The sequence below is a fragment of the Polypterus senegalus genome, chromosome 11 (genome assembly GCF_016835505.1).
Source record: "Polypterus senegalus isolate Bchr_013 chromosome 11, ASM1683550v1, whole genome shotgun sequence".
NCBI classification, from domain to species: Eukaryota; Metazoa; Chordata; class Cladistia; order Polypteriformes; family Polypteridae; genus Polypterus; species Polypterus senegalus.
The window spans coordinates 6254008-6275237 of record NC_053164.1 but is presented as its reverse complement, the minus strand read 5'-3'; the positions used below and the strand labels follow the sequence as shown (position 1 = coordinate 6275237).

The 21230-nt window shown below is 41.9% G+C and overlaps 1 protein-coding gene across 4 annotated transcripts in view; it reads left to right on the top strand.

The window, feature by feature from the left end:
- Positions 1 to 20595, top strand: part of LOC120538647 (leucine-rich repeat and fibronectin type III domain-containing protein 1-like protein) — a 561847-nt gene extending 541252 nt beyond the window's left edge. For 3 of the 4 annotated variants that reach the window (XR_005635489.1, XR_005635490.1, XM_039768031.1), the window contains one exon: positions 20277 to 20595. The gene's annotated coding sequence lies outside the window, so the exon portion shown is untranslated. Of the gene's footprint in view, positions 1 to 11437; positions 11457 to 20276 lie in introns of those variants that run through there. The other variant, XR_005635492.1, reaches the window with a different exon arrangement.
- The last annotated feature ends 635 nt before the right edge of the window (positions 20596 to 21230 follow it).

Genomic DNA, 21230 nt, shown 5'->3' with positions numbered 1-21230 from the left:
CTTCTAAGGAAGTATAGTCAGCTCTGTCCTCTCTTGCATAGAGTATCAGTATTGGCAGTCCAGTCCAGTTTATCATCCAGCTGTACTCCCAGGTATTTATAGGTCTGCACCCTCTGCTCACAGTCACCTCTGATGATCACGGGGTCCATGAGGGTCCTGGGCCTCCTAAAATCCACCACCAGCTCCTTGGTTTTGCTGCTGTTCAGCTGTAGGTGGTTTGAGTCACACCATTTAACAAAGTCCTTGATTAGGTTCCTATACTCCTCCTCCTGCCCACTCCTGATGCAGCCCATGATAGCAGTGTCATCAGCAAAATTTTGCACGTGGCTGATGTATGTTGGCTGAATAGGACCGGAGAAAGTACAGTCCCCTGCAGCGCACCTGTGCTGCTGACCACAATGTCAGACCTGCAGTTCCCGAGACGCACATACTAAGGTCTGTCTGTAAGATAGTCCACGATCCATGCCACCAGGTATTAATCTACTCCCATCTCAGTCAGCTTGTCCCTAAGGAGCAGAGGTTGGATGGTGTTGAAGGCACTAGAGAAGTCCAGAAACATAATTCTTACAGCACTACTGCCTCATTCCAAGCGGGAGAGGGATCGGTGTAGAATATAGATGATGGCATCCTTCGCTCCCACCTTCTCCTGGTATGCGACCAGCAGAGGGTCAAGGGCGTGGTTGACCTGTGGCCACAGGTGGTGAAGCAGCAGCCGCTCCATGGTCTTCATCACATGTGAGGTCAGTGTGACAGGTCTGAAGTCATTCAGGTCACTAGGACGTGATACCTTTGGGACTGGGGTGATACAAGATGTTTTCCAGAGACTCTCCCCGTTCCAGGTTCACATTGAAGATGCGCTGTAGAGGACTCCCCAGCTCCAACGCACAGGCCTTCAGCAGTCATGGCGATACTCCATCTGGACCCACTGCTTTGCTGGTATGAAGTCTCCTTAGCTGTCTGCTTACCTGGGCTGCTGTAATTGTGGGTGGGGATGTCTCTCCTATGCTGGTATCAGCAGAAGGATGGGTGGAGGATGCAGTACTCCGAGGTGAGAGTGGGTTAGGGTGGTCAAACCTGCCTAAAGAAGTTGTTCATCTGGTTTGCTCTCTCCACGTTTCTCTTGATGGTGGCACCCCGCTTCAAGCTGCAGCCAGTGATGATCTTCATCCCATCCCACACTTCCTTCATGCTGGTATTCTGCAACTTCTGCTCCAGCTTTCTCCTGTACTGCTCTTTCGCCGCCCTGAGCTGGACTCGGAGTTCCTTCTGTACGCGCTTGAGCTCATGCTGATCACCACCTTTAAAAGCCCTTTTCTTCTGGTTCAAAAGGCCCTTGATGTCACTTGTAATCCATGGCTTGTTGTTAGCATAGCAGCGTACTGTTCTTACTGGAACTACAATGTCCATACAGAAGTTGATGTAGTCAGTAGTGCGGTCTACAACCTCCTCAATGTTCTCACTATGTGACCCCTGCAGGATATCCCCGTCTGTAGTTCCAGTCTCTCAGAGCCTGCTCTGCCACAGGGGACCACTTCCTGAATGAGCGTGGAGTTGTAGGTAGCGCCTTCACTCTTGGTTTGTAGTGAGGCTGAAGCAGAACCAGGTTATGATCTGCTTTCTCAAGCGCAGGCAGCGGGGTGGCGCTGTAGGCGTCTTTAACGTTTGCATACAGTAGGTCGATAGTCCTGTTTCCCTGGGTGTTACAATCCACATACTGGGAGAAGGCAGGTAATATTTTGTCCAACATCACATGGTTAAAATCTCCAGCGATTAGCACAAGCGCCTCAGGTTGCTGCGTTTGTAATTTAGCAACAGTGGAGTGGATGACATCACATGCTATCTCTGCGTTCACTCGAGGAGTGAATTGAATTCAAACCTGACTGTATATTTAGTACTCTATAATAAGTCACACAGATATTATTTGTTTTATATCCTTTTTTATCGTCATTCTTAGTACACTGTGTGAATTATTTTTTTATTTTACTATTTTATTTCACTATTACTGTTGCCTGCATAGGCGCCGAACCTTTAATAGCTTCATGAATCCTTTCCTTCTCTGTGTTACATTACGTCATCGGTGCTCATCTCAGCCAGGGTTCATTCTGTTTACTGTGAGAGGAGGAATTGTGCTGGCAGAGTTTGAGCACTCATATGTTTTTTTGTTTGAACATTTCTGTCTGTTAAAAGTAAACACTAACAGATAAAGGGATTCAATGTGGTTTCATTATCCCTTTATGGTGATTCATATGAACTGGCACATCATGAGTCACAACACTGCCAGATCACCTTCATTTATGTGTCAAAATCAATTGACTTTTTTTCTTGTAATTGTAATACAAATATAACTGGATGTAGTCGAAACTGCTGCAAGTAATAAACTGAGATTGAGATGAATGAGTCACGGCGTACGGAGCTGGCATGGCGAAAACTGTCGTTTGCCAGTGAGACTCGGTAGCAGTCATAAGTTGAATGGTCGTAAGACAAATAGGTCGTAAGTCGATGGTTACCTGAACAATATTTGCATTTCAAAGAGGATCATTTCATTCTCATTGTGTTCTTAAGAACATAAGAAACTTGACAAACGAGAGGAGACCGTTCAGTCGATTAAACTAATTTATGTAAGTAATAGTTAAACATTCCTGATATCTCATCTAGATTTTTTAAAGGGTTTTCAAGGTTTTTGCTTCAACTCCATGTCTTGGTAGTTTGTTTCAGAGTCCCAGAACTCGTTGAGTAAAAAGGTGCTTCCTGCCTTCAGATCTGAACAGCAGCGTGGCGAATTGCTTGTGTATTATAGTGACTTTAACTGAAGGTGAAAGTCCCATTTTACTTTATGGTGCCAAGCAGAGTGCAACAATCTATTAGCCATTAAAAGCGCTGTGAAGAAGGTGTCTGTTGCTATGGTCCTGTCTTTGTCCAATCTGACAGCGGTCACGGGACATTGTATCTTTGATTGCCGGTACAACAAATAGTTCTGAGCGGGCATCAGCCACAGCGCTGCTCTTGTGAAAAGAATGGAGATAAATGCCATCAACTCAGAAAGGGAGACACAAGTTCTTCATACTGCGTGAACTCGTGAGTTCCTCATCACTGAGAGAATTAAACTGAATAATGAAAAAATAAGTGCTAACTTTTATAAGTAGCCAAAAAACAGCAGGTGTTACAAACTCAAATCAAATGTATGTTTTTATTATATGGTAGTAATAATAATAGCAGCACACTCCTCAAAACGTGTACTGCCTGGTCTCGAACCCAGCACCTTGAGTTCTAAGGTTGTGGTTCTTACGTCTGCGCCTTTCAAGAACAGGTATAAACTTTCTGTCGATTGACATTTAGGCTAGCGTTTTTAACTCATTGACAGCAACAAATAAATCAAATTTTTTTTTTGCCTTTGGTTATATTCATAGATAAAAGTGCGCGTGTTTATTTGATATTTGGAATAAAGTCTTCACACATTAGACACTTCACATCATTATTAGTATAACATGGCAAAGGTTTCTGCATTAGGTATACTGTATGTTCAGCATTTCTTGCATTTCCTTTCATCCTACAACAACAACAACATTTATTTATATATAGCACATTTTCATACAAACAGTAGCTCAAAGTGCTTTACATATTAAAGAATAGAAAAATGAAACACACAATTATAAAACAAAATAAATCAACATTAATTAACATTGAATAAGAGTAAGGTTCAATGGCCAGGGGGGACAGAAAAAACAAAAAAACTCCAGACGGCTGGAGAAAAAATAAAATCTGTAGGGATTCCAGACCATGAGACCGCCCAGTCCCCTCTGGGCATTCTACCTAACATAAATGAAACAGTCCTCTTTGGAGTTAGGATTCTCACGGAAGGGCTTGATGATGATGATGGTCACGTAGACTTCTGCCTTTTAATCCGTCCATCATTGTTTGAGCATCATGAAGCTTTGAGTAGGTGGAGGTGGCGCAGGCCACCACCACAAAGAAACTGGAAAAAGAAACAGAAAAGAGAGTAGGGGTCAGTACCGATTTTAGAGCCACCATGAATAGTTATTTTGAGGAAATTGAACATATAGAGTATCAGGATTAAGTTAAATTAAGATTAAAATGAAGTTAGAAAAAGGCCATGTTAAAGTAATGTGTTTTCAGCAGTGTTTTAAAATGCTCTACTGTATCAGCCTGGCGAATTCCTATTGGCAGGCTATTCCAGATTTTAGGTGCATAGCAGCAGAAGGCCGCCTCACCACTTCTTTTAAGTTTTGTTCTTGGAATTCTAAGGAGACACTCATTTGAGGATCTGAGGTTACGATTTGGAATATAAGGTGTCAGACATTCCAATATATAAGATGGAGCGAGATTATTTAAGGCTTTATAAACCATAAGCAGAATTTTAAAGTCAATTCTGAATGACACAGGTAACCAGTGTAGTGACATTAAAACTGGAGAAATGTGTTCGGATTTTCTTTTCCTAGTTAGGATTCTAGCAGCTGCATTCTGCACTCGTTGCAAGTGATTTATGTCTTTTTTTGGGTAGTCCTGAGAGGAGTGCCATACAGTAATCTAGTCGACTGAAAACAAACGCGGGAACTAATTTCTCAGCATCTTTCAGTGATATAAGCGGTCTAACTTTACTTATGTTTCTTAAGTGAAAAAATGCTGTCCTAATGATCTGATTAATATGTGATTTAAAATTCAGATTACAGTCAACAATCACCCCTAAGCTTTTTACCTCCATACCTACATTCACACAGATCTTTGTAGACATGGAACACACATGAAATGCATGTATTCCAGATAATGATATACTGTATCATTTACCATCTACAACTCCAGGCACATCACACGCAGATTATGAGCCTTGGCTTGAGCTGGGAGAACTCTTTTGCCCGAGATGAGCACTGTCTGAGGTAAGGATGGGACTGCAGGCTGCCTGCTGCTTGTGCTGATTGACACATTTACAAAACATAAGATAAGGTCGTCCAGGATTACGAGTTTTTTCTTAAGCTTCATGAATTCTAGTATTAAATGCACTTTCCCTTAATTTCCACTGATGTTCTGAAGTATCTGATTCACTTTTAAAATGAAAGAATGTTGCTGCATCTTCTTTATCAATGCCTTTGAGGATTTTGAAGACCTGCATGGGGTCCCCATTCAGTCTGCTCTGCTCAAGACTAAACAGGTTTCATTCTTTGAGTGTGTTACAGTAGGATATGTCCTTAACACTAGAATCCCTGAAGCCTACGAAAATATTTGTAATCCCGGGCCTCCTTAAATTCCCTTGCACCTCGTCATCAGCATCTTTGTTTTGTAAATGTGTCAAGCAGCCTGCTATCCCATTCCCCACCGAGGCAGCTGAAGTCAAGCCAAACAATATAATTCTCAGAGCTATAATCATTGTATGTGGGTGTGAGGTGTCTGAAGTTGTAGGGGATAAATGATATCTCATTTTTTGGAATACATGCATTTCATGGGTGTTCTGTGTCTACAACAATCTGAGTAAATGCAGGAGGACAGGAAATGTGAGGCAAGAAATGTTGAACACAACTAAACAGAAACTTTTTTCTTAAGTTAAGATTCTAGCAGCTCCATTCTGCACGAGTTGCAATCGATTGATGTCTTTTTTGGGTTGTCCTGAGAGGAGTGTGTTACAGTAATCTAGCCGACTAAACAAAAGCGTGAACTAATTTTTCAGCATCTTGCAAAGTTACAAGTGATCTTACAAGAGAACTTTTGTTATATTTCTTAAGTTAAAAAATGGTGTCCTAGTGATCTAATTAATATGTGATTTCACTATATCAGAATAAAAATCATTAGTATAAATCTGAAAAGGTAAAGAAAAAGACTCCACAGATGACCTCACTCCGTTCTCCTCTTGTCTGTACTTTTCGTCTCCTGCCGGTTATCCAGCTAGAGTTCTAGTTTTTCAGGTCACCTCTGATGCCCACGGCTTGTAGTTTCGGACTTGATCTTTGGTGTGGGATGACTGAGTCAAAAACCTCTTGAAAGTGTAAGTATGTTCTGTCGTACACTTTGTTATTGTCCACTATTCCGGTTGCTTCTTCAAAATAATCTAAAAGATTGGTTTGGAAGGACCTTCCTCTCATAAACTCCTTCTTGTATGCGTTGTATGCAAGGCCATCTGTTTTGGAAGTTCTGCTTCAACCTTTCTCTGACAGAACTCTTTTGTCTTTCCATCAAAAGTTAAGCACTAAAGCAATGTGTGGTGTTGCCTTGCAGGTTGATTAATTCATGTAACGTTTAGAAAACACAATATGGATTTTACAAAAACAGCTTACACCCCAAAGGATCTTCATCCATCTGTTGTGTAAATTGCATTGTGCTCAAGGGTTAAAATGGAAGTCAGATTGTGCAGGATTTATCTTTCATCCCATTGGGGCCATCAAAATTTCTCAGTGACGGTAGAGTTAGTCAAGGAACATGAGTGTAATCATCAGCTCATTAAACGTGTTATCGACAGAGAGAGCCTCCTTGTAAAAGGCTGTGATTAACTGAGGCAGGAGGGTTGGAGGTCTCTGCAGGACGTGCATGGCTGTGATGGTGTTGTCTTTAAATACACAGAAGTGAAAAAATCAGCGTGCATTGACTTTTGTTGCTTGTTGACCCCAAATTGCTAGTAAGGTGTTCTATCATCATCCTAAACAATAATTATTAAAAGTGTTAATTATTAAACACTAACCTTTACTCAAAGGATTGTTTTATAACTGAGCATAGCATTAAACATGTTACTGATTTCAGTTTCAGGCTTTTAACGTGACACAAGGTGCAATGGATGTGACAGCGTCTGGGACAACATCAAAGTCATTAACCTTTATTTGATGTGCTTTAAATTCACAGTATTAAAGAGGGATGTTGGCTTTAAAGGCACATAACTTTACATTTTTAAATGACGTGGTAGTGAATTCTTCACCTATTAAACCACAGGCAGCACTCTGAGTTCATGTAAGAACCATGCAATTTTTTTTTTTCGGTTGTCAATGCCCCCTTCCATTTACCATTAAATCAGGATTATCAGTCCTGGAGGGCCGCATTGGCTGCAGATTTTCATTCTACCCATCTTCTTAATTAGTGAGATGTTTTTGCTGCTGATTCACTTGTTTTGCCTTAGTTTTAATTGGGCCAAGTAGGTGCAGTGTGAGTCGGGTGGTGGCTGAAGGTGGGGACCTTGGAAGTCCAATCTTCAGCTATAGAAGCTGGCTCTTAGAATGTGGAATGTCACCTCTCTGAAGGGGAAGGAGCCTGAGCTAGTGCATGAGGTTGAGTGGTTCTGGCTAGATATAGCTGGGCTCACCTTGACGCACAGCGTGGACTCTGGAACCAATCTCCTTGAGAGGGGCTGGACTCTGTACCACTCTGGGGTTTTCCCTGGTGAGAGGCACATACTTATTGCCCCCCGACTTGGAGCCTGTTCATTGGGGTTTACCCTGGTAGATGAGAAGGTAGCTTCTCTTCGCCTTTGGGTGGGAGGAGGGTCCCACTGTTGTTTGTTTGTATGCGCCAAACAGCAGTCTGGAGTACCCACTCTTTTTGGAGTCCCTGGAGGGGGTGGTAGAGGATGCACCTGCTGGGGACTTCCTTGTTCTGCTGGAAGACTTCAATGCTCACGTGTGCAATGACAGTGAAACCTGGATCTGAACCCGAGTGGTGTTTTGTTATTGGACTTCTGTGCTCATCATGGATTGTCCATAACGAACACCATGTTCAGGCATAGGTGTGTCCATATGTGCACCTGACACCAGGGCACCCTAGGCCTCAGTTCGATAATCGACTTCGTGGTCGTGTAGTCGGAACTACGGCCTCATGTCATGGACACCTGGTGGTAAGTTGGCTTCGATGTTGGGGGAGGAGGCCGGTCAGGCCTGGTAGACCCAAATATTCTTCTGCAAAACACTGGGTATTGTGAGGGTCTGCTGGGAACATCTGGCAGAGTCCCCTGTCAGAAGTAGTTTCAGCTCCCACCTATGGCAGAACTTTGACCATGTACAGAGGGAGGTGGGGGACATTGAGTCTGAATGGGCCATGTTCCATGCCTCTGTTGTTGAGGCATCTGATCGGAGCTGTGGCCGTAAGGTGGTCGGTGTCTGTCGTGGTGGCAATCCCCAAACTCGTTGGTGGAGACCGGCGGTGAGGGATTCCGTCAAGCTGAAGAAGGAGTCCTACAGGACCCTTTTGTCCTGTGGGGCTCTGAAGGCAGCTAATAGGTTCTGGCAGGCCAAGCGGAATGCCGCTTCGGTGGTTGCTGAGGCAAAAACTCAGGCTTGGGAGGAGTTTGTGGAGGCCATGGAGAATGACTTTCGGACGGGTTCGAGAAGATTCTGGTTCACCATCTGGCATCTCAGAGGGGGAAGCAGTGCAGTGTCAACACTGTGTATGGTGGGGATGGTGCGCTGCTGACCTCGACTCGGGACATCGTGGGTCGGTGGGGCGAGTTCTTCAAAGACCTCCTCAATCCCAATAACATGCCTTCCGATGAGGAAGCAGAGCCTGGGGACTCGGAGGTGGGCTCTCCCATCTCTGGTACTGAGGTTTCCTAGATAGTCAAAAAACTCCTTGGTGGCAGGGCCCCAGGGGTGGATGAGATACGCCTGGAGTTCAAGAATGGGGAACGGGGGGTGTGTTCCAACTACAGAGGGATCACACTTCTCAGCCTCACTAGAAAAGTCTATTTGGAGGTCCTGGAGAGGAGGGTCCATCAGATAGTTGAACCTTGGATTCAGAAGGAACAGTGTGGTTTTCGTCCTACTCGCGGAACAGTGGACCAGCTCTACACCCTTAACAGGGTCCTGGAGGGTGCATGGGAGTTTGCCCAACCAGTCTACATGTGTTTTTTGGACTTGGAAAAGGTGTTCGACCAATCTTGTGGGGGGTATTCCGAGAGTATGGGGTACCGGACCCCCGATAAGGACTGTTCAGTCCCTGTACAACTGGTGTCAGAGCTGTAAGTCAAAGCCATTTCCGGTGAGAGTTGGACTCCGCCAGGGCTGCCCTTTGTCTCCGATTCTGTTCATAACTTTTATGAATAGAATTTCTAGGCACAGCCATGGTGTTGAGGGGGTCCGGTTTGGTGAACTCAAGATTTGGTCACTGATTTTTGCAGATGATGTTGTCCTGTTTGCTTCATCAGGCTGTGATCTTCAGCTCTCTCTGGGATGGGAATCAGCACCTCCAAATCTGAGATTTTGATCCTCAACCAGAAAAGGGTAGAGTGCCCTCTTAGGGTTGGGGGCGAGATCCTGGCACAAGTGGAGGAGTTCAAGTATCTCTGGGTCTTGTTCACGAGTGAGGAAAGAATGGAGCAGGAGATCGACAGGTGGATCAGTGCAGCATCCGCAGTGATGTGGGCTCTGCATTGGTTTGTCTTGGTGAAAAATTTACCGGTCCATCTACGTTTGTACCCTCACTTATGGTCATGAGCTATGGGTAGTGACCGAAAGAAACAGATCACAAATACAAGCAGCTGAAATGAGTTTTCTTCCCTGGGTGTCTGGGCTTACCCTTAAAGATAGGGTGAGAAACTCAGTCATCCGGGAGGGGCTCAGAGTAGAGCTGCTGCTCCTCTGCATCGAGAGGAGTCAGATGAGGTGGCTTGGGCATCTGATCAGGATGCCTCCTGAACGCCTCTCTGGTGAGGTGTTCCGGGCACATCTAACTAGGAGGAGGCCACGTGGAAGACCCAGGACACGCTGGAGGGACTATATCTCTCGGCTGTCCTGGGAACACCCCGGGATTCCCCCGGAAGAGCTAGAAGAAGTGGACGAGGAGAGGGAAGTCTGGGCATCTCTGCTCAAGCTGCTGCCCCGGCGACCTGATCTTGGATAAGTCCCGGGTTCAAATGAAGTTTGGCTTATTCACCTTCCAACCAGTAACAAAAGCACCAAACAGGTTTTCTCTCTCTACAATTCTCGCTACTTCAGTTTCTCTTACCACCGCACTGTCCTCTCCCAGTCGAGTGTTGCCTCTCTACCTCCCAGCTCTGACTCGCCTGGATAAGGGAGTGCAGTCCTTTTAATTACAGATCTGCGAGTACTTCCTGTCCCAAGGAAACTTCCTGATCAAAGTACTTCCAGATCACACAGAAGTCCATCACAGCAGGGAGCTTGTCTCCCTATAGCGCCCTCTTGTGGCACCTCTTGACCCCAGCAGGGCTGCCCTGATGGACTACATTTCCTGGCATGCCCTGCTGACTTCTCACTAGGCACTGATAACGTCTAGCGTACTTAATGGGATGTCCATCTACCCTTTCCGGTCCTTCCTTCTGAGTCTGTTTCCTCTCCTGGCTGGGATGCCCGTCCAGCCCATGTTGCATCTACACTTTCTAATTAAGAAACTGGTTGGAGTGAAATTGGTTGGAGTTTGACACCCCAGTTTAACTGGTCATCTTTTGGCTCCGTTGACATCTCATTTCTGTTTGGCTGCCATTTAATGAAGAAAAGAATCAATTCAGAGGACTGAATCCTTAAAAACAGGGCCATTAAAATGAAGGGAAAAGAACTTAATTAGCAGTGAAAACTGGTCAACAATTAGAAAAAGGGTTAGAATGAAAACCTGCAGCCACTGCGGCCCTCCAGGCCTGGAGTTGGGCACCCCTGCATTAAATAGCGTCAGTTATTATCTTGTGGCCACCAGGGGGCTTTGTAGACCCCCAATCTCCAGACACAAACATATGGACACAAGTCTTTGTATGAACAACAGGTTTAATCGTGGGAATACCTTTACACAGGTCTCCAAAAGGCACAAGTGAACTCAAAACACTCTTCAATATTTTTTCTTCACCAGCAAGCTTTGACTGCTTCTCCCTGACTCTGGCTCCCTGTACTGCTTCTTTTATTTTGAACCTGGGAGTACTTCCGGTGTGTTGAGATTGTTCCCCATAAGCACTTCCATGTAAGTCTGAAGCCCCATGAAGTAGGGATTAGTGATCCCCTCTGGTATACCCCACATCACTCAAAAGGGCCTCCCCACAAGACTACAATACCCAGCCACCCTAGTCTGGGTATGCTGCCAACCAGTATTTTGGGGAAGAAACCAACCCCAATAAACTGTCTTCCCTTCTCCTTCCATTACAGAGGCCTTCCGGCCGAGTAAGGATCCATCTTCGGCTCAGGCCAGGATGCCAGTCCCTGCATGCTGTCCATCACAATCTCTTACCGACTTCAATGTCTAGTAAAAATACAGAGCCCAAAGAAACCAACTGTGTAAAGTACACAACTGCAAAATATTTATTAACAGAAGGAAAAAAAATAAAGCAATTCAATGAACAAGTTATGGCCTGTAGGGGGCACCACTGAGCCCCAAAACACAATTGCACCTCAACAGTTCCAGTTCAAAAAAAGTGCTTTTAGTTTAAACAGTTCCTTCATACAGGCTTGTTTTGTTTGCAATACAGCACAACTCCTTCTCTTCTTTTTCTTCTTTTGCCTTTCATTTTCTACAGCTCCACTCCCTTCTGTATATCCAAATCCCCATGAATCGAGTGTGGGGCTCTCTTATAACTCCAGCCCCAGGAGTACTTCTGGTGTTTAATCACCTGGGAATCACTTCCAGGTGAGACAGGACCACCACATTCCTTGTAACATCCTACCCCTGGCAGCTCTTGATTCCAGCAAAAAGAAAAAAAGACGTTGCCGGTGAATTCGAAATTTCGCCATCGACACTGTCAACTTTCTTGAAAGGCTGAGCAAACATAGAAGAAAAATCTCAGGTTGCACACCTTGAGCCTCAGTGGAAATGTATGCAAAGTGCTGCATTTGAAGACGCAGAATAAACAGTTTTTAAGTGGGTCAGTGATGCTCGTTCAAGAAACATTCCTATTAGTGGGCCATAGATTCAAGAAAAAGCAAAGTCACTGTTGATAGATAGATAGATAGATAGATAGATAGATAGATAGATAGATAGATAGATAGATAGATAGATAGATAGATAGATAGATACTTTATTAAACTCTTGTTGGACCTCCTCCAATGGGACGAACACGCCGAAGAGCGTCCCGAAGCACGATCACCACGTCTGTGGAAGACTGTTTATCCTCAGCAACTCTGAAAAGATCTCGAAGGGTCATTTAGGCATCATTCGCTCACTGAAAGTGTATTATCATAAAGAAATGCTAAGAAAAATTCTCGTCAGCATAACTTGTAGACAGGAGGAGATGAAAATTAATGTGAAAGAAGCTATTGAAATGATTGAAGATGCCTGGATGCAAGTTAAAGAAAGCACTACAGCGACAAATTCAGAATCTCATTACTATGAAATTTTTATTACAATGAAATATTTTTTAAGTCCCTGGCACTTTGTTGTAAAGGAATTTGACCTGTAGCACATATTTGAAAACAATGTAGGACTGTGTGTATCAACATAGCTAGTAGTATGAGTGAAAATATGTGTTTTCTTCAATACCAAGAGGAAGGTTTAGGGCTTTTTCGGCTTGCGAGCTACTTTTAAAATGACCAGGTTGAAATGATCTACCTACATTAAAAATGCCATATATACTTTATATATATATATAATATATGTTGTCATACCTTGCATAACTGAATTACCTTTATGGCACAATAACAATTCAATACATTTATGGTCACTACAGTATTTGGATTTAATAATCTTCATGTGGGAAAAGGCTGACTCACATAAATAAGTAGAGCTGAATAATGCAGTCAAGGAGCTTTTGAATTCAGCCGAGTAAAACATGACGGCTGTCCGATTAACTGCGATTTTAGTTCCCTCTCCTTTCTCTTTCTCAGATCGCTTTTCGGAAGGAAGTCAGTTTCGTAGTTTTTATGAACAGTTTGAAAGTGCCATTCCACATATTCCTTCTTTGGAACAGCAATGATAGATTGACGGATCAGACAAACGCACTTTGATTGTGACATTGTGAGAAAAAAAAAAATCCTCTTTCAATTCCATGTCCAGCCCATACCCTCCCCAAACAATCGTTTTTTTTTAAATCCCTTCTTTAGTCGATATAAATTGGAAGGCTAACTAGATCACTTAGATAGCAGGAGTTTTGCAGTAGCTCGCGTGTTTGATAGTGCATGCGGGATGACCGGTGTGTTAGAAGAAAAGAGATCTCAGACTGGCCGCCCTGTACGTCAATCAAGTGGAAAATGCTACATAGACTAATGTGTAAAAAATTTTTTTTTAATGCAACGCGATCTACTGGCACTACCTTTGCGATCTACCAGTCGATCGCGATCGACGCATTGGGCACCCCTGGTTTATGGTATGCACCCCGTATGCTTGGAAATAAAGGCAAAAAATAGCAAAACGAGTTTTCTTAACAGACCGAGTCCACAGCTGAACTTGATTTTTTTCTTTTTTTGGAGCATACATTGATGTCACACAACAAAGCACCTCAGGATCACAAATTAGGACCCAAGCACAGCCATGCAATGGGTGCTGGATTGTATGAAACAATATGCCCCTTTTATAGTGGTATGTTTTGAGGGCTGCAACCGGAATTGATATCAGAGCTGGAACTGGAAGTGAGGTCAGGCACAATTTCCTTCTGAGGTTCTACAGAGGAGGAATGAGCGAAGGCGTTAGTGTGCATCGCCACCCCCTGGTCCGGTGTAAAAGTACACTTATTTAAGCCCATCGACTGCACGTGTGTGACACTTTGACTATTTCAGGTTGTCAACGTACTCCTCTTCCTGTTGTTACTCTTGCGCTTGCTACTTGTTCATCATTAAAAACCATCAAAAGATGAAAGGGAAGAGTAGTTCCATGCATCCTGTTTTATCAGCTAAAGGATTTTTTTGAATTTTGGCAGACACTGATGCAGCAAACTCATATTACTTGACAGGTATAAATGAGCCCCTGTAGCATTTCTTGACCCACTTCTGCTGAATAATTCATTGGCTGAAAGTCCTCAGTGTTGGCGTGTCGCAGAGAGGATGGGTAGCATTGTTCATAATGGCACTCAGTTTTATCTTCATTCTCTCTTTCACTGTGAACTCCGGGGGTCCATAGTGTGCCCCCTAACTAAACCTGCGCATTTAAATAACTAGTTGATTCGGTGGGCCTCTCTTAAGTGATGTCATCGACCCAGCACACCAACATGAAAAAAATTGCCCTGGCCACCACAGAACTGTAGAAGATGTGAAAGATATCAGTGTCCACATTAAAGGAGCACAGCTTCCTATGGAAGAAGAGCCTGCCCTGCCCTTTCTTCTATAGTTCTATTGTGTTATTAGAGAAATCCAGCCCTGTTATTGATGTGGAACCCCAAGTACTTGTAAAAAAGGACCACCACTTCATCCACTCTTTGAATAGCGACCAGAAATGGAAGCTCTTAAGTGCGGTAAAAATCAATCAGCAGACCGTCAGTTTAGATGATGTTAAGATGGAGACAGCTCTCTTTGCATAGGGTGTGTACAGATGTTCCTAATAATTTGACCAGTGAGCGTACGCTAGATGTGTATTTCTTAGTTACCGGTTTTCTGTCTGGTTAATCCTGAATTAGATACAGTTGTCTTAGTCCATCATTTTGAAGAGCCTGACAGTCCTCAGTTGTTCTTGATGCAAACGAAGGAAGCAGTTTTTCAGAGTTGTGCATATTAAGAAAATGTCTTCATTTTGCACTGTGTATAAGGCGGAGAAGATAGATTTTATTTTTTAAAAGTGATAGCTAAAAACTAAATCATTGTCAAAGCTTCCTCCTTAGTTTATTATCTTTATCTTCCTCAAAGTTTGCAATTTTCATTCCCCTTTTCCTCTATTTGTGTTTCAGCCTTTAGCACGCTACAAACACCCCCTGTTAAGAGTTAAATCCTGGAGTGTTTTGCTTTAATTCAGTGTAATTTAGCAAGTTTAAATGTAGACAGGTTGCCATAGCAATTGGGCAGGAAACTTGTCTTTTGGAAAAATGTTTAATTTTACCAAAAAGTGTAATAAATCAAAGGGATATTATTTAATGTACAAAATCCTATTGAGAAAAGGGTAGCACGTTAACTGTTTGGAGCTAAAATGCAACTTCCTTTTAAAAGCTTAAAATTACATTTTTTTTTTTTTTTTTGTAAAACATGTTTAATACCTGAAGAAATATAACAAATTTGGAAAAAATGACCAAAAAAAAAAATGATGATGCACTAGTTGTGTAAGGTAAGTAAGTCCAGGTTTAAGGCATCACCTGCTGTTGTTCCAGTTGCCCCAGTGGCCATTGTGATTGATAATTACTGACAAAACCCGGCGTATTTATAGTAACGCTGCCACAGCCAGATATTGTCCTTGAGTGGATGGGCCGAAATAAAATAATGGCTTAGTCTGTAATGTAAGGAGTGAATCAGTTCAGCCTTCATTATGGAGGTTGTGATATCTGGGGGTTGGGGGCGCATCCAAATAAGCAGACATGGATTATTTATGGGTTTTGTTCAAGGAAGTTACTTCCTGGTGTGGAAAAAAAAAAACAAATAAAATACATCAATAGATACCATTCCTATCAAAGATAAGATCTGAATAACCTTTTGAGCTATTCACATTTAGGGCAGCACGGTGGCGCAGTGGGTAGTGCTGCTGCCTCGCAGTTAGGAGACCCGCGTTCATCTCCCAGGTCCTCCCTGTGTGGAGTTTGCATGTTCTCCCCATGTCTGCATGGATTTCCTCCCACAGTCCAAAGACATGCAGGTTAGGTGCATTGGCAATCCTAAATTGTCCCTAGTGTGTGCTTGGTGTATGGGCGTGTGTGTGTGCCCTGCCCGTGGTTTGTTTCCTGCCTTGAGCCCTGTGTTGGCCGGGATTGGCTCCGGCAGACCCCCATGATCGTGTAGTTAGGATATAGCAGGTTGGATAATGGATGGATAGGTTATTCACATTTAACACTAGAAATACCAGAGCCTACGAAAAAACTCATAAATCCGTCCCATCTTAAATCGCTTCTTAAAACTGTTCTCACCTCTCCGCCAGCGTCTTTTGTTAATCTTAATGTGCTGATACAAGAAAAGCTGCAAGCAGCCGGCTATTCCATCCCCTCACCGACTTAGAACGTGCACAAACTTCTCTCAGCTCATGCCTTGATTGATTTCTGGGAGTGAAGTGGAGTTTTAGAGTGGAAATAATAGATCGTTATTTGGAACACACGCATGTCATGTCTGTTCCGTTTCTACAGTAATCTGTGTAAACACATTGTTAAAATTGAAACGTTTTTTTATATTCTAGTAGTAGATGACAAAATGTAGGTATAAACTATATAATGTATGAAGCCTGAAGTCCAAATATCAAAAAAATATTTTCACAGAAGGTACAAATCTAACACAACAATTGCGCTTTTATTCAAAAATATAACTGTCGCATGTTAAGGTAGCTTTTTGTTTCTGCAGTTATCTTTTTGAACTAGACAAGAACAAGCCCTTTCAGCCCAACAAAGCGCACCAGTCCTACCCCTGTTATTTCTTCCAAAAAAACATCAGGTTGAGTTTTGAAAGTCCCGAACGTCTTACTGTCCACCACACTACTTGGTAGCTCATTCCAAGTGTCTATCATTATTTGTGAAAAGAAAAACTTCCTAATGTTTGTGAGAAATTTACCCTTAACAAGTTTCCAACTGTGTCCCCGTGTTCTTGATGAACTCATTTTTAAGTCAAAGTCTCGATCCACTGGACTAATTCACTTCATCATTTTAAACACTTCAGTCAGGTCTCCTCTTAATCTTATTTTTCTTAAACTGTAAAGGCTTAGCTCTTTTAATCTTTCCTCATAACTCATCCCCTGTAGCTCTGGAATCAGCCTAGTTGCTGTTATGTCCTTTTTTGTAGCCTGGTACAATATAGTGCCCTGATGTGTGGAGTACAAATCCAAGGAGGTTCTGCTCAAGCTCTAAAACGCACTGGTGAGGCCTCATCTGGAGTCCTGTGTGCATTTTGGGTCTCCTGGCTTCAAAAATGACATAGTAGCACTAGAAACGGTCCAAAGAAGAGCGACTAGATAGATAGATGGATAGATAGATAGATAGATAGATAGATAGATATGAAAGGCACTATATAATAGATAGATAGATAGAAAGGTGCAATATGATAGATAGATAGATAGATAGATAGATAGATAGATAGATAGATAGATAGATAGATAGATAGATAGAGTGTTCACTATAACTACACAAAATATACTTGACTAAATAGCAAAATTAAAAAAAAAACAACATAACACTAAATATTTTCTTTAGTGTATTTAAAATGGCTAACTAGTGGATTTGCACTTGCAACTTGACAGCAGCTGGTGAAGTGCCCTCCTCGGACCACTATGGCTGATTTGGCCAAAGGTTTTATGTAGTTTGATCAGAAGCTCCAGCTGAGGGTCGGATGTTCTGTTCATGACGAGCAGCAGTGTCCCTGTCACCCTTCTGCCTGCCTCTGAATGCAGAGAGCCCAGAGTGGTAATCAGAGTAGAGGTGGCCTTCATGATTAACTTGTTAAATGTGTTGGTGTCTCCTGTTCTCATTCGACTGACCCAACACGGCGCTTTATAAAGAACACAGTTGCAACCGCAGACGGATATAAACCATTAACAAAGCTCATTGTCTTTAGCCACATCACCTTCCTTCAGATTATTACTTGTTTAGACACCACAGGTATAATTTATGGAGCTGTTGCTTTGCCAGCATTAATGAGACAGGAGTTAGTGCACAAGTGATTTACTGCCTTGCCAGAGCCATTTTTTTCTGAAAGTGTACAGAATCTGCTGAAATGCCAATACTGACAAATACAGAACTTGTGAATTCTGTATTATGCTTATTTTCACCCTAAGGTATCTCTGTGGATTGGCTATCTTTATATTGTTGTGTATGTGACAGTGAAATGTTTTATTTTATTGTTTCTACATGCATTTATTGAGCCTTCATAGTGAAACCTAAAATATTAATAGTAATGCCCCAAAAAATGACTTCTAGGGAACAGGGCAGCCCAGTCTCCATAAATGTAGACAGTCTGCTCAGGCCAGAATCACAATCATGATCAAAGTTTCATTTTGTCTTCCAGGGGTCTGAAAATTATACATTTTCTTTTCTTATTCATTTTTCAATCAATTTCTTCTTCACAAGACAAAGGAGCCCTGAGTCTCCACTGTTTTACGCCAATGAACAAAGCACACATTCTTCTATTATATAAATATACACTTTAGAGCAAAATCACATCATATGAGCCGCTTGATCCCCTATTCCCAGTTGCTAGGAGACTCCAGCTTGAGGTTACGCCAAGGCCACGAATGATAAAAAAAAAAGATAAAGAAAGACTCCCGATTTCCCTTGTTCAAGAAAGTGGGATCTTGTAAGGCTAAAATAAAAAATAAATAAAATAAAATAAAGAATTAAGTATGCCACCGAAGCACAAAGCCATAGCCAGCAGAATTTAAAGAACACTGCGTTACTCCAAACTATCTTCACGTCTGGTGTCTTCTTAATTGTTATACAGTGGAAAGAAATGTGAACCCTCTCTACATTTGTCTTAAAATATGGCTGGATCTTCATCTAAGTTGCAATAATGAACAAATACACATGATTGTATAGTCAAATTATCTGCACCCTGATTGACCGAGGTTCTGCATGATCTAAGGTGAACCTCTAAGTGTAATACACTAGTTTAACTCATTAAAGCTTTGTCATGAACACCATACTGAATGTGTAAACACCGTACTTTCAACCTCAGTCGTGCAGAGCGAGTGGTCAAGGAGGCGGTGACTATAGGAATGTGGGCGGGACTCACTCACCCCTCCCCAACTGCATCCCTTGGCTACTGTCAGTGTGTCGCCAGCATTGGCCGCGCACACATCCTCTACTTTATCATTCACATAAGATTTTTATGTTTATACATTTCAATGCACTGTGAGAACTGAGACTGTGGCTCAGAGGTGGACACTTTGTGATGTGAACTAACTGGAGACCACCACCATTCACTTCCCTGGCCACGCCAGCTGATCTCTGTCTGTGTCGGCCCCCACCTTCTCTGCAGTGCATTGCCGCTACACTCAACTAGTCCACATTACTGTGAACTCACACCAAGAAACATCTCATTTTAAAGATTTGCACTGTGGTGTTTTATTTTTTTGGTTGTGTTGTGTTCTGTTATAACGTTCTAGTACTAAATAAACAGATAAAAATTAAAAGTACTAAGAAAAATTCAGCAGTCGTCTATCCTAGACTTTCTAGTATAATCATATATGGGGATGGCTATATGAGGAGTAAACCACAAGACAATGATTATACTTTTATATTATGTACAATAAAGAACCATCAACAGCAAATCAAATCAAATAAATAAGATATTGAATAATTATTATAAATTAGTAAAGTTGAATAAATGGGACTCTGCAGCTGCATAAATAAAAGATAAAGTACCATTTCTAGTTAGCGGAAATAGCCCAAAAAGTTGATAGAAATCTGTTTTATACCTAATACTTGTATGCAAAATGTGGTTGACCTAAGTGAAAACGTACTCAAGTTACCGTGTTAACACACAAACGCACACACTGACAGACACACGCAGACATAATTCCAAAAATGTTATTTTCGGACTCAGGGAGGTTTGAAATGTCGAGATTCATCAAAATCTCGACATCGAATCATTGGACAATTACAATACTTTCACTATTCTTCATATTTAAGAAAGTAAAGAAAAAATGTGTATTAAGTGCTAGAGGTACATATCTATCTATCTATCTATCTATCTTAGAGTGCCTTTCTATCTATCTATCTATCTATCTATCTATCTATCTATCTTCAGTGTAATCTATTTCATGCAGTCTTTTAAATTACATAGTTAGGTTTGTATTTTACGGGAGCCGAAAGAGGACGTGCAATATCATTATTTTTTTTTAAATTGTCTCCTCAAGATAATGAACTAATTTTATTGTGATCTTGAGAAAACGAAAGTTAACCTTTGCTCCTGGCATCAAGCTTGCTTAGATTGCAACGCCGCTAACCGTCTTCTTAAATGACGGACACTAACATTATTATCTAAACTAATGCATAAACATATTTCAGCCTATGTCAGCCCTTGATTGAACAAAAATGTGATGCGCTGATCAGTACAGTTCTGCTCTTCTGCCATTTCAAACAAGACGTAGCTTCAATAAGCTAAATATTAAACGTTAGACACAATTATTTCATCATTTTGAGAAAACAAGATCTTTTATTTTCTCAAGATCTCGATAAAATTAGTCCATTATCTCGAGGAAACAATAAAAAAAAAATAACTATATTGCACGTCCTCTCTCAGTTTCCGTAGTATTTGATTTTGACTTAAATTTTATTTTCTGCAGGTTAACTTTTCTTCCCTCTTTTTTTTTTACAGGTATGCCCCTTGTTTCCTGAAAACTAAAAGTCTACATTACAATTTTTCTTTATTCAAAAAGGAAGAGACAATGGATAATTTCTGCTGCTGCGCTGCCCCTTGATCACTTAAAATTATAAAGTTATGATAAGTTTGATGAGGATTGTTGCCATCACACGCCAATCGGAGCTTTCACAAAAAAAATAAGAATCCCATTTCAATTCTCAAGTCATTCTTTTTTTTTGTATTTGTACATACTTGTGTTTCAAATCTTATAGTTTTGTACATGTAATTTTTTATGGTGTGTGAAATTTTTTTTATAATAAAAATTCCAAATAAATCAAAATGTGTGAGTTTTTTTTCCCCAAACATAAATAAATCATATTTTGGCAGTTTCAAAAGTTAACCAGCAGGGAGAAAAGAGAGAAGAAGTGTAAATACTGCATCAGTGGTGGCCCAGGATGGAGAGTTAGATGCAGAGATAACCCACAGACTGCAGTGAGGATAGGACAATTGGAAGAAGGGATCGGGAGTTTTGAGTGTATAAAGAATTCAGACAAAGGTAAAAGGTGTGGATTTTAAGACAGTGGTAAGACCAGCAATGATGTGTGGAGCTGAGACACGGGCAGTAAGGGGCAGGAGAAGAAGCTGAATGTGGCAGAAATGAGAAGGTCGACGTGTGGAGATGCAAAAAAGGACAGAATAAGAAATGAGTCGATCAGAGGTACAAGAAAAATGGAAGAGACATCTAAGAACATACAGGAAAGTAGGCTGAAGTGGTATGGACATGTGATGAGGAGAGACAATGAACATGTGGGAGAAAGAGTGATGGGAATGGATGTGCAGGTGAAGAGAAAGTGAGGGAAGCCAAAGCAGAGGTGGATGAATAAAGTAAAGGAAGAACTGAAGGAACATGGCTTGACCAGTGAGGGGGTGAAGGACCGTGCTGTATGGAGAAAGCTGATCAAACCCATT